This window comes from Monodelphis domestica, chromosome 6 (assembly GCF_027887165.1).
Source record: "Monodelphis domestica isolate mMonDom1 chromosome 6, mMonDom1.pri, whole genome shotgun sequence".
NCBI classification, from domain to species: domain Eukaryota; kingdom Metazoa; phylum Chordata; class Mammalia; order Didelphimorphia; family Didelphidae; genus Monodelphis; species Monodelphis domestica.
The window spans coordinates 201,122,301-201,142,572 of record NC_077232.1 but is presented as its reverse complement, the minus strand read 5'-3'; the positions used below and the strand labels follow the sequence as shown (position 1 = coordinate 201,142,572).

General features: G+C 34.4%; 2 long non-coding RNA genes across 2 annotated transcripts in view; one reads left to right on the top strand and one right to left on the bottom strand.

Annotated features, from left to right (window-relative positions):
• Positions 1-20,272, bottom strand: part of LOC103099888 (uncharacterized) — a 363,322-nt gene that overhangs the window by 181,789 nt on the left and 161,261 nt on the right. The window contains exon 4 of the long non-coding RNA XR_001622894.2: positions 6,334-6,448. This is a non-coding gene — a long non-coding RNA (uncharacterized LOC103099888). The remainder of the gene's footprint in view (positions 1-6,333; positions 6,449-20,272) is intronic.
• LOC107649314 (uncharacterized) overlaps positions 1-20,272 on the top strand; it is a 144,382-nt gene that overhangs the window by 83,986 nt on the left and 40,124 nt on the right. The gene's annotated exons all lie outside the window — the stretch shown is intronic.

The following is a 20,272-nucleotide window of genomic DNA, read 5'->3' as shown; positions in this document are numbered from 1 at the left end:
CTTTTATATAACAGCATTGTCATTTGGTTGAAAATGAGAAATACTAATCTTCTTTCTGATATTATGATCATACAGTCTTACAAGCATGAAGCAAACATAACCTTCCAGAAAGATAAATTGATAGCAAGAGATTTTTTTTCCCCATCTAATGAATACCACTGAAGGATCAGGTACAGTTAATTGTAAGCTCTCTCTTCTCTGAAATGTCAGCTATGGAACACAATAAACAATCTCTAACTACCATAAACCCTGCCAGTAAGGGCTGAGAATTGCTTAGAAAAGTACACTTCAGCCAAATGATACAACTTAAACAAAAGATGAAGCAGATTTGGTTTCAAACATGTTTATAATTTCCTTTCTTATTTTCCTTCCTTCCTTCCTTCCTTCCTTCCTTCCTTCCTTCCTTCCTTCCTTCCTTCCTTCCTTCCTTCCTTCCTTCCTTCCTTCCTTCCTTCCTTCCCTCCCTCCCTCCCTCCCTCCCTCCCTCCCTCCCTCCCTCCCTCCCTCCCTCTTTCTTTCTTTCTTTCTTTCTTTCTTTCTTTCTTTCTTTCTTTCTTTCTTTCTTTCTTTCTTTCTTTCTTTCTTTCTTTCTTTCTTTCTTTCTTTCTTTCTTTCTTTCTTTCTTTCTTTCTTTCTTTCTTTCTTTCTTTCTTTTCCATGAAGCAGAAGCAACAATTTAAATGTGTTTTTAATGAGTTCAGGTCTTCATTCATTTGCTTTATCACTGAAGGGGTAAGGAGGATTCAGTTTGTTTTTCCACTCATCTGTTCATCCATCCATCCATCCATCCATCCATATTTATTAAGAAATGTATCAGTTAGTATGCTGGAAGCAGAAAATGGAAAGATGAAAGTTAACATTTCCTACCCTCCAGGAGCTTATATTCTGTTCTATTCTTTCATTCTATTCTTTGATGAATTTCACATCCCTGTGTCATTTACATATTATTTCCTTCCAGTGTAGTCTAATTGGTTACAGCATCACTCTTACTGTGCTTACATAGAATCTGGATCACTAAGGTGGCAGATAATCACAGTATATAACACTTTATGGGAGTAAAGATAAGAGAGATTTCTATTTTAAAAATGGAAGTGTTTCCCTTGGCCATCTTTCATGAAGTAAATACAACTAATTTAAATTTTCATTTTTTTGGAAAGAAGTTATTTTAATGAATTTTCAATGTTTACTAAAAGATGTTCTGCAAAGTGTCTTCTATGGAGTAACCCTGGTGATATAAATGAGCTCCTACTAAAATAACAAGGTACAGCAAACACAACAAAACAAAAGCAGCCTCAGAAGACTGATAATGTCACAAGGACAGTTCTCTCTTTCCCACTATCTTATAGGCATCTTAGAAGTGCTCTGGGCTAGAAGAAAATATAATTTCTTTTCTGGGATCTAGATTCTCTTTTTCCATTTTGAATGTTCTCTTCCAGTGATCCTATAACTTTATTGAAAATTATAGTCACCCACTAAGCTCAACAATACCTATAGAAGAAAACAGTGGTGGTAGAATGGGTATATCATTTACCAGGAATTACTGTATGACAAACTGTGGAAGATTTTTATAATTATTGATTATGCTTATGTCTTTATGGTCAGTTATAAGGAACAAATCTGGTGATAAAAGCAAATACCACAAAAATGTCCCTAAATTGCCTTTTAAGATAAATTTATTTGGAGGTTGAGGAAGCATCTCAGACCCAGTGAAACAGGGCTATGTAGATAGAGGCTGATCTTGGCTGGAAATTCTGCTGAGTTGGACGCCAAGAGATGCAAAGAATTCACCTGGGGTGTAATAGAGTATAGAAACCCACTATCTGGAAGGTCATTATTTTAATCAATTACTTCAGCTCACTTGTTCCTATCTGTTAAATGTATATAAGTGACAGAAAGAGCACTGGTCCATTACCCCACATACCATAATTACATTAAAACTAAAGTAGAGCTCTCTATCTTTCTAAAATTATTTTAATGTATAATTTTGTATATCATTACATATATTTCTGTTTTCTCCCATTAAGCTATCTCCATTGAATTATCTCTCTATATTTTTTGTATATAGTTGTTTGCCCATTGTCTCTCACATTAGACTATATGAGTTCTGAGTGCAGGGTTTGGATTTCCACATCCACCTTTCTCTGCATCCATAGCGTTGGACATAGTGTTCAATATAGTAGATTTTTAATAAATAAAATTTACTGATTGACTGTAAGCTCTAAGAGGGCAATTTCTTCATCTTATCTAAGTTTCGCCTCCTGAACTTAGCATAGTCCTCCACAAATACAATACACTTAGGAAATGTTGAATGAATGAAGACAGAATACCTGTCTGTGGTAAAACAGTCTCTTCTTATCTAATTTGATCAGGGATGTATATTTTATATATTAAAATATTATTTTCCTTTCTTCCTCCACAAATCATACTTCATTCACTACCTAGTTCCTTATAATGTTTAGTTATTGTTTTCAAGTTGATATCTAAAATTATAACAAAGTCCTAATTGAACAATTTTAAGAAGGATACTTCTTCAAAGGAATGTTAAATGATTTGGTTGCTCAGTAACAGTAGCAACATAATCTAAGATTTCCAAACCCAGTTCCTGTGCCAATCAGTATCTTATATTCAATCATTCCTTGTAGCTATTTCTCTCAGAGATTAGAATGCATTTTAAATTTCTTTCCTCACTTCTATTATTTTAAATAACCTTTGAACGATCTATAGACCTATAGAATGCCAGAGCAGTAAAGGGACCTTAAAGGTCATCCTGTCCAATGATCTCAAATTCAAATAGATATCGAGGCCACTAAACCATATTTCTAGCCTATATTGACTTAGAAAACAACATATTAATGTTTTCTATGTTCTATTTTATTTTTATTTAATTTTCTAAATATTTCCCAGTTATTTTAATCTGGTTCCAGGAGGCAGGCCAAGTGTTCCATACCTTTGATCTATTCCAACCTCAACAATTTTCCAGATGACAAAACTGAAGTTAAGGGATTTGGGGAATTGTAAAAGGTGACTTCCTAGTTATTAAACTGGCAATTTGTTGCAAAGATGGGACTTTGTCACTAATTCCCAAGTACAGAGGTTTTTCCACTTTTAATATTACCTTCCTCTTTGGGAGATATTTCTTTAAGAAAAAATTTTGGTATAAACTCAGCCTCTCTCCCTAAAAAATGACCAAGTGATTAATTTTCTGATGTGGTTGATAGTTTCCAAAAATTGAAAAAGAAAAAAAAACCCAAAACCTTCAGTAAAATTCTTAGGATTAACTACGACATGTGGTTTAAGTACAAAATCAATTTTATACCATGGATTACTTTATTCTTGTTCATTGTCTTTACAGAACATTTTTTTGGGAAAAATCCAAAATACATTTTGATTTTCAATAGACATTTTCAAACGATATTAACTACAAATTAGTTATTTCTGGTCACTTTGTTTGCCTAGCAGTTTAATCTCATACATATTGCCTCCTATGGCAAACATTTTGTTATTAGGGTTATGCCATGGGTGGAATAGAAGGTCAGTTCTGTAAAATTCCCAATTCTATGAACTTATTTTCCATTTAAATTCTTTTATTATTTATAGTTCTCAGATACAAAAGACTGAGCAATAACATGGAATAATACACTGTTCCCTAGGGACCTATTCATTATCCCTCCGACATCCATAAAGTGCTATTAAGCATTAAAGAAAAGCAGTAAGCATAGTATGTTAGTGACAAAAACATCCATATAATTAATAGAATCAGTTTAATGACTTGAAAAAAAATCAGTCAGCAGGAAGAGACAAGATGAAAGGCTTTGGAGAAATGTGGAGGGCTGAAAGCAACGTAATTACCTTACTTATTCCCCTAACCACCTAATTTTTCATGCAGTAGAGCTAAAAAAGTACTGTTTGGATGATGTTGGAATAGTGATATCATCTAAGTGTCATCTACCAGATAGTTAAATTCTCAGTGGCACAGAGGATTGAACATGGGTGAACACTGAAAGTTGAGAAATTTGGTGGTTCTGAGATCAGAACTTACATTGTCCAAGGACTAAGAAGGATAAATTAATGTTCAGTGATGAATGAAGAAGATGACAAAACAGAAGTATCAGAGAAGGCAGAAAGGCAGAACTTCTAGAAGGGAACTTTTGGATAACAGCAATATTTGGAAAACTATGTTTTCCTTAAACTATTAGTTTATAAAAAACAATTTAGTTTTGTGTTACTACAAATGTTCTAAATCTCTAATTTAAATCTAATTTCATAATCTTGACTATTGTAATGCATAGAAGATAAAATTTCATCTCAATGAGTAAGAATTTAATATCAAAGATAATATTCCTCCAGGTAACAATAGAGTTGAGTAAAATATTAAAAGATAGATCAAAATAAGTGGAACTTTTTACTTAAAGATAGTAGGAATGGGCTAAAATATAAATTAAAAAATTGACAAAAATGTAGATGTGGAGCATGAAAAAAGTGACAAAATTGTAAATCAAGCTTTACATTCTGGAATTATTCCATATTTGCAACCTGGAACAATGGGGAAATCCCTTTTCTAAGAGTCATACCCACTGTGATTTTGCACTAAAGTAGTTTGCTATTTTGAAATGAGCTACCTACCCCAAATACTCTCAGAAAGCCCCGGAAACTCTTGGAAACTCCAAGGGAGGAAGTGCACCAGAATCCATCATTCATAAACACATCCCTTGAATTAGAGTTTACTGATTATATACTTGGGACCCTATCCAAGAAGAGGCCTAGTTACTCATATTCCAACTAAATCATGTTGAATACTGAGTTTCATGGATATTAGACTCATCATTACCTAAAATTTGTAGGTGTCTAATTCATGGGCCTTCATTGCCCTGTGTTTGCACAAGGATTTGTCATTTTCTTTCATTTTTTTTCCTGTCCAGAGCTCTTTCCAACATTTTAAGAGGATCCTAACAATATATCTTTAAGGGACAGCAGGTATTATTATTTCCATTAAATAAATGAAGAACTAAGATCTAGACAGGTTACACAATTTTCTTATGGCCATATGGTGAGCTAGACAGAGAGCAAGAACTGAATCCCAATGTTCATTCCTTCTAGATCAGTGTTTTCTTTACTAGCCCAGAAGTTCCCAACCATTATAAGTAAAAATATTCTTTTTAACATCAAAAAAATTTCTTGGGGCCCATTGTAGCAGTCTTATTAGCATGTACTGATTGAGAAAATACACTATGACAAAAAGGAACTATGAACTCGTTAACACCTTTAAATGAATTTATATTTTGTTAATTACAACAACATATGAAAACAGTAATATATGTGTGAACCACAATTTATTCAGCTTGCAAATGTATGTTCACTGACTTATGGATTTGCATATGCATTTGATGATACTTTGCAAAAAAAAAATGATCCCCTAATCCCTAGAGTTCTTCAATGTACCTTAGGAATCACTTCAAAGGTTACCCAAGCCAGGATTGTGAATGGAATACCTGAATTATAAGCAAAAGTGACTGCTTATTAGACACCAAAGAAAAAACTAAATGTTATCTCTCTTTCTATAGTCTTTCCTTACTCTAATCTACAATGCAAAATTTGTTTGAATAATTTTCCTAAATCAGATCTTATACCACACCACATAACTACAGAAATGAAAACAAAACACTATGTTCAATGGTTCCTTGTTGCCTAAAAAAATAAAATCTAAACCCATTATTTTGCATTCAAAGCTTTCCAAAACTCTGGTGCAATTTCAAAATGAACCTATTCATTATCGTCTAAACATATCATAAGCATTTATCTTTGTTCTTTTTCTTTGTTTGAGTTGTTACCTCCATGAAATGGTCTCCCTACTGCTTTTGTAAGATTCAAATTCTATCCGTTATTCAAGTCCTAGCTCATGTTTCAATTCTTCTATGAAATTTCTTTCCTACTACCAAATCTACCCCTTCTCTATTTCTCTCCTGTCTCTTTCCCCCCACCCCCTCATGTCATTTATTGCTCATTAGACACCACCAGAGAATCACTGAAATCCAGAACTAGAGGGAGCTTCAGAATTTAGCTAGTCAAACCTATAATTGAATAGGAATTCTCTCTACAACACTTTCAACGAGTTGTCATCTAATTTCCACTTAAAAACCTCCAGCCATAGAACAGATACTATCTCCTCAGGCAGTGCATTACTCTTTTGGACACCTCTAATTGTTAGGTGGTTTAACCCCTGACACCTAGCCTAAATCATTTTCTCTGCAATATTTTCTTGCTGTGACATCTCTTGCATTATGGGTTTGTTATTTGGCTCTTACATAGTTAATCTAACTTTTCACATGTACATACCTTATCATTCCAACTTTGCCAAAAGCTCTTGCAGGGCTAGACCTGAGTGTTGTCCTTCTTTTTATATTTTTGTTGTCTTTTTCTTTTTTTTTCCAGTGATCTTTGGCATTCTGTTCTGAAAATAAAAAAGAGGCACTCAATAAATATTTGTTGTTTCTGTTCAGATATATTTATAGCATCATTATTTGTAATGGCAAAAACCTGTAAGCAACCTAAATGTTCAACAATTAGGGACTGGCTGAATAAATTGTGCCATATTAGTATAATGGAATACTCTAATGCAACAAAGATTTGTGAGTAATATAAATATATAAACCAGAGAGACTTTTATGAAACACTATAGAACCAAAAGAACAGGGTACACATGAAATGGGACTAAATAAAATGGAAAATGTATAAGGACAAACAACCAAAGCAAATTGGAGCGAATGGAGGGCGTGATCAACAAGTTATTGTGACTTTTTTATAGTTGAAATACAAATGCAATGTTTTCAAAGTAAGGTTAATTGGTTTTGTTGATGTTAAAAGTTGACTTTAAAATAAATGATGTTTTTGAAAATTAAGTTATCCAAAAGAGACTGAGGGGGTGGGAAATGGCAGAAAAATATTTGTTATTTGTTTTCTGAGCAGTGTCAAAAGCTCTAGCTTTTTGGTGACTTTTAAGATTGTTCCTGAATGTCAAAGCTTGTTTTCTACTTTCATTCCTCTTAAGACTAGGATAATTTGTTGTTAAAGTAAATTGTTCCAAAGTGAATTTAACAATTAGCGGTGGGGAAAGCCAATTGGGAAGACAATGATTAAATGGGTTACAGAGACACAGAAGTGACAAATACTTTCAATATTCTTGGCTAACTAACACAATAGCCAGAAGTATTCTTGATTTAGATGTCTCTTCTCTAGGTAGAGGCTGTCATCCTGACCTAATAATACGCTACTCTTTAGGAGTACTGACATAGATTATGACATTGATAAGCCAAACAGCTCACCATAAAATCATGTTTAGAAATGCAGAAAATTCTCTATTGTGGGAAATGCTTGGTGCCTCTGAGGCAATCCAAAGTAAATTGCTTCTCTATGTCAAAGCAGGGCAACTTATATCATTAAGCACACAATCTAATTTAAGAAGTTGTTTTTTTTTTTAACTCTTAAACCAGGCTTTGGAGCATCCTCTAACGTCAATATCCCATAGAAAACTGTTCCTATCCAGATATCAAGAAAACCAAATGGCTCCAAGGCAGCCAAAGGAGGCTGGTACAGGATGGTATTTCTGAACCTGGACATAGAGGTCCATAATTGATAAATAAACTGAGGTTCAGGAAGATTAAGACATAGGTATTTATTTAAAGAGCTATTCTTGTTTTCCTTTGGATAACTACTTCCATAGTGAGTCTATGTAGCATTTAATAAATTAATGGAGAACAGATACCTTTACGCAGTACTATTAAGGAAATAGCATATAACAGCCTAATGAAAAATCTAGAAGATATGCAGGAGATACAGAAGAACTGAATTTTACTACTTAACCATTGGTCAAAAATTTATGTCTATAGCAGTATGATCATATATCATGGCAAAAAAAAATGGTGCTTTGTAGTTCCATTTTGATAGGATCTTCCAAATCCATAAGCTCTGGGGATTTCCTCTAATAGCTGATCTTTCAACATGATAAAATTATATATTATAATTTCTACTTTATTTACAGAGCAGAAAGTTAATTTTAAGTCTTCTAATGTATGGGTATGTGCATGCGTGTGTGTATGTATGCATGGTTATAGTTTAAAAACATACCCAGTAGGACTAGTAAATAAACCAGAATTCTACCTTTTCAAACAATGAAGTTGGCAACCACAGACAAGTAAGTACATGCTTATATACTGAATTCAAGAATATTTTTGTATTAAATTCAAGAGTATATTTAGTTAAAAAAAGTTTTTAACTCACGTGGAAAGAACAAAATAGAGGATGATTCTCTGTTGAATTGCTACAATTTGGAGTCTCATTTTAAAGCTGAAGAGTAAATTTGATTAAATGATGCTCTATATGCTATAATATTTTTAGATTTGTTTTTTTAAGTTATTTTATTTCATTAATTTAGAATATTTTTCCATAGTTATATGAATCATGCTCTTTCCCTCCCATCCTCCTACCCCCTACCGTAGCACTGTTAGATTTGACATGACTAGTTTTGTAAACCTTGATGACTATAATTAACATATGTGAAGTTTTCCAAGGTGCATTTTACATTTATCTAGAATGAAGTGTTCAGAGATGCATATGTTTAGTGTAGAAATTTAATTACTTGGATTTTTAGAGTAATATTCCCTTTTTCTCCTGGGATGTGCACCCTTGTGTTTAAAAAACACAACTCAATACTGGGTGCCAGTTAACCAATATGCTATGAGCCTACCTTTCAGAAACTGTAACTTAAATCAGTTTGCTTTCATATGCCTCAGAAGGGCTAAAATGTCTTAGCTGTTAGCTTCCCAAATTGGCAACTTCCTAAGAACTCAGTCCATACTTTGTAACCTTATTAAGGTTTTCAAGGAGAGGACGCTTTTACAATGTCAGATTATCAAGCTTTCACTGTATGTTGATATTCCTTCAGTCAAATACCTTGTCTCAGATATCTGTGAAGATTTGTATTCTTCATTTCTGGGTGTTTTGATCTCATGCCTGAACTATCCTCAAACATAAATGTATAAAATTCTCCCGAACTGCACCATGCAATTAGAGTACTGAAATGGATTCCTTTCAAAACTTTGATGACTTGAATTCAATTAATTTGCCTTATTCCTACTTTCTATACAAACTTCTTCAAACAGACTTTATAAATTACATACACTGAACATAGCCTAACACCTTTAATCTTCAGTGCTATTACATTTGCCACATGTTTTAGGGATATATTGGCCCAGGGGACCATGTTTCAGGTCCACATCCTATTTCTTAGCACACCTATAGCTTTCAACTCATTGTACCATCTTTAGAGGAATGGCCTCATGATTTTATCCTGATGCCTATATGAAGGGTATCTTCTAATGTCGATTTTGGTAGCAGCTTCTTCAGCTCATTATGAGGAGTTCTAAAGATTTTCTTACCCTCATTAGTGATTCTTTTCCCCAGTGTTCCTTATAGAACATGCCTTTAATCTGTCACTGAGTAGCCCAGTTATTGTCTTAGCTTTTGGGAAATATAAGGAGCATTTTTCACATTTGAAGTTAGTGTTCCTTTTTCTCTACCTTGAAGATTCCATTATTGAATGAAAGATGGTACTAAAACAAACAACCAAGCTTCCCCCATCACAAAAAATCCTTAGATCAGTGAGCACTATCCATGAAAAGATATAAATGTCCATCACTTTTCTCCCTAAAATTCTCACAGTATTTCCTTCGGATTTGTCCTACGTTAATAATAACAACAACAATGCTTTGTAAAAACATGGTACTTTGATCCAACAATCTTAACACACTTTCAAAGCCATTAAGCAAACTCTCAACACATCCCAGAAACTTGGCAGACAGCATAAGACAGCTTTGCAAATATTCCTTCTATTTCTCTCTCTATTCCCTGAGTTAGAGAAAACAAGCAACTCCCTGCTGTAAATACACTCAAGAGTTCCCTTATAAACATAGGTTCCCATGGAAACCAAACAGGAATGTAATATAGAGGGGAAAAAAGTATACTATATTCTTGTTAGGATCACTGCCCAATTCCCGTTTGGCTCACCATGATTTCTTCCAGATGTGAGGTGTTTAATTTCATGAATGCTGTAGTTTATATGTAACTTCCCTTAAATTTGGGCTTTGGACCAATTAGAAAACTATGGTTTTCCTACATATATGCTATATAACTGAGAGAGTTCACAGGACAGTTGGGATTATTTTGATATTCAGATATAAAGCAACTTTTATAACCCAATATTAGCATTTCGTTACATGAATGAGGATTTGGCCCAGCTGGAATATTAGATAGCTACAAATTAAGATGAAGGATAATCTTGACCTAAACAAGAGAAGGATGGAGGAAATCAACCCATTACCTTGGGGTGGTAAAAGTCTGAATGCACTATAGATACCATGTTTATTTTCCTTTGTAGTTGTACATTTTCCCCTATCCCTAGTGGTGGATAGTCTTTCAACAATCCTAAGATATTCTTCCTTCTTCTAAGGAGTCATTGCCCAGATGAAATATAGATAATAATACCCCATTTTACACCCAGCCCATACCAGTACCAGTCCCCACCATCTCTGTCCCCACCTACCTACTTTATACCAGGCACAACTATTTGTAATTAGAATTCAAACTTTAAATTCTAAAATCTAGCTCAGTTGGGACCAGGCTGCCAGTTACCCTAAAGTGAACCAGTGGAGGTAAGTCTCAAGAAAAGAGGGGTACTGTCTTGAATTGACTGTGTGTGGTCCAAATAATTTTCATACAATTATAGTAGGACTGCTTAAGAAAAGTTTTGAGGTTGATGACCTTAAACATCATCTGTTTGCTAAAACTTCAGTCCAAAATTTCTATATGTGGAAATTGAGTTCAGAAGAGGATAAATGACTTGCTCAAGGTCATACAAGTAGCAAATAAATAGCAAATACACTATTCAAATATAGATTTCTTAACTTTAAAACCAGTTCTCTTTCCCATTTTATTTCCCATTTTTCCCATGCTATACCACATAGCAACCTTCAAAGCAGCCCTGTACCCAGACACTGTTATATAGCTTAGTATTCAGTAAATACTTGGGAAGGTCTGAAAAAGTTTCAGTTTCTGCCTGGTTTTTTTTTTCATGCTGATGGTTTCTCTATCACTATCCCAATCCTGGAAGAAAATCATGTTAACTTTTGGCCCCCATTATTTCCCTCTAATGTGTCTAGCATCCCATCTGAGTTTACCTCAAGAAATTTCCAAGTTTCTGGAAGAATCTACAGATGTACTGTGGAATGTATCTGTTTGTTCCATGACTACTTCCATCTGGATTTCTAGAGTCAGAGCACCAATGGGTATCCAGATTGGCTTAGCCCTGAGTACTGAGCTGAACTTTTTTTATATAGTATTCAGGAGCTTTCCTGAAAGCATTCCATCTTGTCTTCTAGAGATTAGCATCCAAGGTGTCGGGGTAGACCTTATTTCTTGTCCTTGTACATGCCATAATCTCAATTGCACTGCATGCCAATGACAATAATATATCCATAGATCCACCTCCTCCTCCTCCTTCTTTTTTCCCTGAGAAGGGGAAAGAGCTCTGGAGTCAGAGGATCTGAGTTTGAGAACTTCTCCTAATGCTAATTACTTGTGAGACATAGGCCAAGTTAAAATCTCTCTGATCCTCAGTTTTCTGGTCTGTAAATGAAGGGGTTGAAGTAGGTCATCCCTAAAGTTCCTTCTATATCTATGACCCATGTGATAAGATTTTCTATGCTTCAAGCATTTTCATTTATAATATATTCTCCAATGCATTTTCTCTAAATAGGAGTTAAAGGGATCAAATTAGTTTGGGAGCTTAAAAAATTATCATTGGAGCAATGTATAAAATATTGGCATTTAATACTCCCTGGTTTTTCAATCCAATTAGTATATATTACTTGAATTAGCCAGAATTACTCAAAGTAGTGAAGAGGCCAAAATTAAAATTAGTCTTCAATGAGAGTAGCAGCATGGTATAATAAGGGGCACATTGGATTTGAATTTAGAAGACATGTTTTTAAGTCTTTGCTTTGCTACTCATCAACTGGGTTCTGTGTGACCTTTTCAGCCTCAATTTCCTCATCTAAAAATAAAGATAATAACTATTATAGTGCCTACCTTACAGGGTTATTATGAAGAAAATATCTTGTGAATCATAAAGATTTGGAGAAAGGCAAAACTGGGTTTAAGATCTGTCTCTGACATATACTGACTATGTTTCTATAGGCAAGTAGTTAAGTTTTTAGGAGACTTGTTCATGTGTGTCAATGAAGGTGTTTCCACCCTGGGAGTGCCTTATATGAGTGTAAGTCATCAGTATTCTCTCTCAAAAAAGGTGCTAAATATCATCTCATTTTTTTAAAAGTGGGAGTTATGGGTAGAGTAGACACTTATGGTTTAATTGATAGAGTGAACTACCAGTGAGAAAACTTCTACCAATATAAATTGGGATACTTGTGCCTATGACTTTGAGGAGATCATTGGTGTGATAGCAAGAAGGTGCATAGTATTGGTTCTAAGATGGAAGGTAGGTATTTAAAAAGAGTATTAAGTAAGAAGGAATATCCTGATATATAGGTGAGTCAATGAGTCATCAAACATGGGGTCACTTCTGTCATTCAGGGCCCACCTAAGCTAGAAACAGGCTGATCCTAACAGTGATAGAGTGTTAGAGTATTGCCTAGAGGAACAGAGAACTTGAACTTGTGAAGGATCAATAAGTCAATATCTATCAGAGGTATGATTTGAATCCAAGTCTTCTTAACTCTGAAACTGGCTTTCTGTCTACTATATCACACAGTCTCATATCACAGCTCTAGAGAAACAAAATGCATTTATATTTCATATTCCAAAAATACAAGGAAAGATCCAGAATTTTTAAAAAATCACTCAATTCCATACAGTTAGGTATTTTTCCTTTAAACATATATTTAAAATAATCTGTTGATTTTACATTGTCTACATTTCTCCATATCCTCCTTTTCCTTCTTCTAGAGAAACATTCATTTTAACACAGAATTAAAAGGAGAACTTAAAAGCAATAGCAATAGTTCATCAAAATTTAAGCAATGCATAAGAAGTCCAACATTAAACACAGTATACCATATCCAGAATTCCTCATCTCTTCATGGAAGACATAAAGGGGCAAAAGAATCTAATTTTGTATAGCCCATAAGAAACATTTTGAACATATTCAAGTGGTTGTGAAAATTCTATGGTCCTTTCTATCAGGTTGCTCTGTCAAAAAGTCCTTTCAGGACAATGTCCTAAGCAATTCTTACTAGTGTTAGCTAGCTAGCAATGTCACACAACAAGCTTAGAGTGGAAATAGAATTGGAATGAAATTTATCTTCAACAAAACAAATCTGAACAAATACACAAACTGATATATCACCAATCTGAAATCACTGAGAACACAAGGCTGGCAGTATTCTAGGTGGCTATGTATCCTTAGTTTTGTCAGGACAGCCACCTCCAAATACAACAGGGAGTGATATATTATTTTGTAGCTATATGAACAGTGATACTTTCTTGTGCATTGGGATATTATTTTATTGATGAATTCCTCGAGAATTTTCAGAGTGTCCCTTGGATGGGATATGTTAGTACTTTTGAAGGGGTATGAGCAAGACAACTGAACCAATTCTCACTGTATGAGTCACTCTTATTTTGAGGTATATTGGAACATATATCTTGGTCACTACTGGATACAACTTGGAAAGTTTTTTGGAATGCACTAGGTGTGTAAAAAATGAGAGAATGGGAGAGATAACTAAAAAAATTATGTTCTCCTCATCCTCTGGCATTACTAACATTACTTCTATGTTTAAAATGAGTCTACCAGTTTTATCAAAAATTCATCTTTTTCATTTATCCTAGGAAAAACATGAGGATTTATTCTTTTTGATAGTCAATCATTTTTGGAGATAATTTTTAAGATGTGTAAATGTTAATGGTGGATATTCTGGCACATAAATAATGTTTGTTCCCTATGGCAAGATAGATGTTGCAATAAAATTGGACAGATGAAATTACCCAAAAAGCAGTCACCATGAAGAGAAAATGACATTACCCAGGAGGGGAGTATTTGTAAAACTAATTAAATATTATTTTGAGATGTAATAAATAATAAGAACAGAACCTTTTATGAATGAAATAGAAGCAGGACAGTCATCAAAATGGTTATTTCAGGCTTGAACATTTAAAATTATTGGCTTTAATCATCTCACACCAACCTCTTCTCTCGGGTCTTTTGTAAATATACAATTCACACTTTTCTTCTGGTTTGATTGAGTCTCGGTTGGGCTACTCTGGATATAATGCCATGGGAACAAAGTACCTTGAATGACCACACAGAATCTGAAACTAATGAAATATAGTAAATCCCAGAGTGGCAACACTAGCTGGGTAAGAACAAATGCAAAGGTGACTCACATTATCCTTCTCCCCCTAATGAATTTCCATGACTCAGGCACCTTGGGTATTAATTTATTTCTAACAATCTTTGTTCCTCTTCTAAAGCCTAGAGTTAGTTTATTTTTCTAAATTTCTGCATTATTAAAAGTTTCTCCAGTGTGTGTAGTACTGGGAGAACTGATTTTAGTTCAGGTGCTTGGGTTTTGATCTGTCTATGGCAAAGGTTCTTAACCTTTTTTTGTGTTTATGTAGGTCCCTTTGGCAATCTGACGCAACTCATAGACCCCTTCTCAGAACAAGGTTTTTAAATGCACAAAGTAAAGTGCATGTTTATAAAAGAAACAAATTATATTAAATATAGTTATGAAAATACTAAAAATCAAAATATTAAAAACATACACTTTAGTAGTAGCTAGGTGGCTCAGTGAATAGAAATCCAGGCTTAGGGATGGAGATCTTGGGTTCAAATCTGGTCTCAGATACTTCCTAGCTGTGTGAATCTGGACAACTCAAAACCCCCCAGTTGCTTAGAACCTTATTGCTCTTCTTGGAATCAATACTTAGTATTGATGCACATGCACACACATGTTCACAAAGCCTAGGTTAAGCCTCTCTGATATATATAGTGTATGAAATTCTCTACGAATGAATATATTCTATTCCTCCTTGGATTTCACTCCTAGTTCTTTAGACCTCTGGAATCATACCAGAGTATCCTTTTAATCACTTTTCCACTGGTTTTCTCACCCTTGAAGGATACTCTGTTCTGTAACTCTTTCCTTTGAATATTCCATAGCTTACAGGACCTCTATTTTAAGGAAAGTACCCAAGAAAAGTAGGTCTTTCTATTTGAGCTCAACTGCTAATTCTTCATATTTTATCTTCCGTGACCCTCAGGGTACAAAATATCTTTTTCCGTCTTTTCTCATCATCTTTTAATCTTCTTTTTATGTGTACTCTTCCTCCATTAAGAAAGGAAGTCCAAAAGGGCAGCCCTATTTCTCTTTCCTTTGTAGTTGTATTCCTAGTAGTTTGCTCAATACATGTGTGCTGACTTGATTTTATCAAGTGTTTAGTATGAACACTGTGCTAAGCAGTGGGAATATACAAAAAACAAAAAGGCTGCCCTGCCTACAGGAAACTTATAGTCTATAATTCCAATAAGAAAAGATTATATGTATATCTACACACATGTAGATTACATACATATCTATATAAGGGCACATGTAGGCATGCCTACTTGCATGCCTACCTATATATACACAGAAAACACAGATAGGAAAGGGTGGCTTGGTTTGCCAAATCACAAAAGGATGATGGAATCATATTGGACTAGACTGAGTTGCCTTTTTCAGAAATGATGGTTGTATTGGCTTGATTACAGTTAATGCATCCTTTCCAGAAGCAATACTTGTGCTGGTTTACTTAGTTTTGGTTAAAAAAGGAGGAGTTATCAGGGTGACTAGAAAGAAAATGGCATGAAGGACAAGTCCACCATAGATGGAAGGTTAGGCAAATGAGTACCAGCTCTACACAGCTGGTATAAGGCCATCTAGATAGGGGAAGCTGTATGAGTTTGTCATCAACTCATCACTATAGAAACCTGTGCCACTGGACCACAAGGCTTCTACAAGTGGCTCTCTCTTTCACCATCCATGGAGCACAGATGGTGATAAATATTTTTACTGTTCACCCCCTATTTTGTGAATCTATGGACCAAAGAGCTCTGTACACCTCAAGATGAACTATTAATATTCCAAAAGATCCATCAGCATGGGTCCTCTCAAGTAGATCATGACTTCTCCATGATATCTATATGAATATTTCTAGATCTCTATACATGTATGCTTACATCTATAGAGAGACCTAGACATATTTTATGTACACATCACATAGGTGTTTATGTGTGTGCATTCATGCATATATATAAGTCAATAGATATAGTTTTAGAAAAAAGTTAAACATATAGATGTAGATATAGCTATGGGATGATACAGATATCACTGGTGGTCTACTAAGGTTGATCAAACTCTCTGAGCATATTTGGCCTGATCCTCTGACAACAAAGAGTTTATCCCTGGGTATGTATTTAACCCTTTTTCCATTTGGTGATCTGTCACATCCTATCCAGATCTGGTATAACTTTAAAAAAAATTTAGGTTCCTCTGAGTGCCTTGATAATGCACCAGATTATTTTAGTAAAGGGGAAACTTGACTTGCCAAAAAGTAAAAAGCATTGAATTTGCAATCAGAAGGCTCAGGTTTAAATGCTGGCTCTGCTAGGTGACTAGGGGCAATGTATAACCTCTCTAGATTTCAGTTTTGTCAACTGCAAAATTAGTGATCAGATTGAAAAACTTTAAAAGTAGTGTATAGTTCTAAATCTATGGTCCTATGATACAAAGTGTTTACATGTCACTTTAAATGGACTTTGATAAGAATTTTAGTGCAGGTTGAGATTACATTAATACTTTGACATTAAAAAAGAAGTAATACCATCTACTTTACAACTGTCTCCTAAGGACCATGGTGGGGATTTTCTATTTCACTTGCAACTGAGACTTTCCACATGTGTTGTCTCTTCCATTAGAATGTAAGCTCCTGGAGAGTAAGACTGTCATTCCTATTTGTATCCGTAGGACTTAACAGTTCTTTGTGCAAAGAAAACACTTAATAAATGCTTCATTCATTCATTCATTCATTCATTCATTCATTCATTCATTCATTCATTCAAATTAAGCACTCATTCATTTTAAAGTGCCCGTAAGCTTCATAATACATATGGTAGACATTAATATTTGTTGAAAAAAGGCATTTGGCCTATATTATCTTTATTATGTATTAGTATATAAATCTTCAAGTTTATTTCTAAACAGAAGAATTTTTTTCAGATATAATATACATGTATACCTGTGTCCCCCCCTTTTGGCTTACAGGTAAAGAGAAGATTGGTATCCATGGCAGAAAGGAACAAATAGCAGAATCATAAATTGTACTTCTTTTTTGCATGCACCCACATATATAAAAGAATTAGATTATCTGAGAGAAAGGGGATTTCAGAGGTCATTTAGTTGAACTCAAAAACGAAAAGGGATCCCTTCAAAGCCACATCTCACATGTATGCCTGTTTCCTTCTTGGAAAACTTCTCTAGTGAAGGAGAAACTTCAACCTCCCTAAGAAATCCAGTCTATTTTTGAATAATTCTAATTATTAGAATTAAAGCTTTATATTTACTTACTCAAAACCTAGATCTGTCTATAGACTTTTTCTTTCTTTTTCTTTTTTTTTTTAATCTTTGCTCCAATTTCTGGGACCTAGAGACAAGCAGTCATCTAATACTTATGTAATCTACATAAGTTGGACTATTTTGTTTTGGCCTTATAGCCCAGAACTAGGAGCAAAGGGTAAAAACTTTTGGTTTTCCCTTGATATTTGTGGGTTTCAAATGAGTAGTTTTGGTTATTTCTGCATTGGCCATTAATATTTAAATGGGAATTTTGGAAGATTTGTAGGGTACTTGCAAAAACTACAAATGACAAGCCTATGTAAAGAAAAGCAAAAAAAAATTGTGCCATAAGTACAAAAATATTGTATATTATTAATTGTTTTTTATTTGCTACCTTAAGTATACCTATATAAATTTATTAAAAACAGTTAAATTTTGTTAAAAGTTTCAGTGTGTGCTGAAGGATTATTAGCTACACACTCTTTTTGGGACCACCACCTCTTTGTCTTTCTACCATCCAGACTCAGTCAGGGTGATTTTCTCCCACAGTGATCACTATGTCGTGCTTTTTGTAGAAGGAAATTTGTGAAGCAGTTGTTGCTTTCTGTGTAGTGTGTTAGATGCTAATCTCTCTTGCAAAAACAGCAATTTTTAATGGGTGAAATGTGTTCTTTTTACTTGTTTTGTATATTAAATAAATAAGATTAAAGTGATTAAAATAAAATTTTATAGTTATTTTCAGTTTTTCACATTCATGGGTGTCCTGAACTGCTTACTCTCGCAACTGTTGAGGTGCAACTATACTTGAACTCAAATTCTATAGCTTTCTCCAAGTCTTTTCTATTCCAAGGCAAAGAGCCCAAGTGTCTACTTTTTAAAAAACTCTTATTTTCTGTCTTGGAATTAGTACTATGTATTGGTTGTAAGGCAGAAGAGCAGTAAGGGCTAGGCAGTGGGGGTTAATGACTTGCCCAGGAAGTATCTGAGGTCAGATTTGAACCCAGGACTTCCCATCTCTAGTCCTTACTCTTAATTCAATGAGTCACCCAGCTACCCCTCTCAATGTCTACTCTTAAGGCTAAATGATTTGTGAAGTAGTTCTATAATAATTAATGGATCCTATAATGTAACCAAAGTGACTTTAGAGCTATAAGAACAAGTGTTGGTTCAGCTTACTTCCTCATGGTGTGAAATTCCAAACAAAACAATATCTACTACCCTGCATTAGGCCAAAAAAACCTGCTATCAGGGAAGAATGGAAGTCAGTTGGAATTGGACCAGAGAAAGTAAGGCAATCTAACCTTGCAGTGCTAGCAAAAAAAAATATTTTAAATGGCTAATAATATAGTTATGCACACATAGTAAGGGACCTTTATAATGTGTAATGCAAAGTACTTATTTACGATTAAGTTTTTGCAGTTCATTTTCCATTTCTCTGATATATAAGAATGCAGCAAAATTTGAACAAAACAGTTCATGAGGTACATGTCAGTTCCCAATTGTAACCCACTGTTAGTGGGAGGAATAAGAGCTAGTTGAATGACCAAATACTGATGGGATTGCTACTGTTTGATTTACAGGGAGAAATGTGATATGAGATAGTTCAGTAAAATATTGGGAGTGGGGGTGGAAGTCACACTGCATAATGAAATGAGATGCATTTAAAACCAGCTGAAATGTCAACACACTTTAAAGAGGTTTAGTAGCAATGCAAATGTGAAGGTACCTGGATTTGTCATAAAGAAAACAATGAAACTCATTAGAAGATACTTGTGGGACTTCAGGCTTTGATAACTTGGATTTTATGAGTCAGAGATGCAGAGAAAGCCAGAAAAAAAAAACTAATTTCCACTTGGGCAGGAGTTCATCCTACTTATCTGAAGTCTGAACTATATTAATGGTTTGAATTAGTTCTGAATGTTTCTACTAATTTGTGTACAGCCAAATAGCATTCATCTTTGTCTGTGAATGGACGATAGGGTTCAGAGCTTGGAAGGGCCATATCAGCTCATCTTGTATAGACCCCTCATTTTAGAGATGGAGAAACTGAGACACAAGGAGATAGAATGATTTGTCTAAGGAAACATAGATACAGCAGCAGAACAGAAATTCAGACCCAGGCTTTCTGATTCCAAATCCAATGCTCTTATAATTTCAAGCTTGAATACTTTTTTCCAGCTTTTTTCCTACTTTCTCCCAAAAATGTATGGAGAATTGATAGTGTCAGAGTTTATGTCTTGCCTCTGACATATACTGACTTGTGATCCAGGGAAGTCACTAAATCTCGAAGTAACCCTAATATCTAAAAATATAAATTTCAGAAAAGGTATAAATCTTCATTGGTAGAGAAAATTCCTCACTGGGAATTCCTTACACTGATGAAATCACAGGTCTAGTGTTTGAGTGTGTGTGTGTGTGTGTGTGTGTGTGTGTGTGTGTGTGCATGCATTTTGTGTTTGTAGACACAAACACATATATGTTAGCATCAAAAAGATATACCAGAGAAACTTTTTTTCCAGTTTCTAATTAGACATTAAGCTTTACCATTTAAAAAAATCAGGCTGTATCACATGTTTCCAAATAACCATTTCACTCAAGTATTAATATTT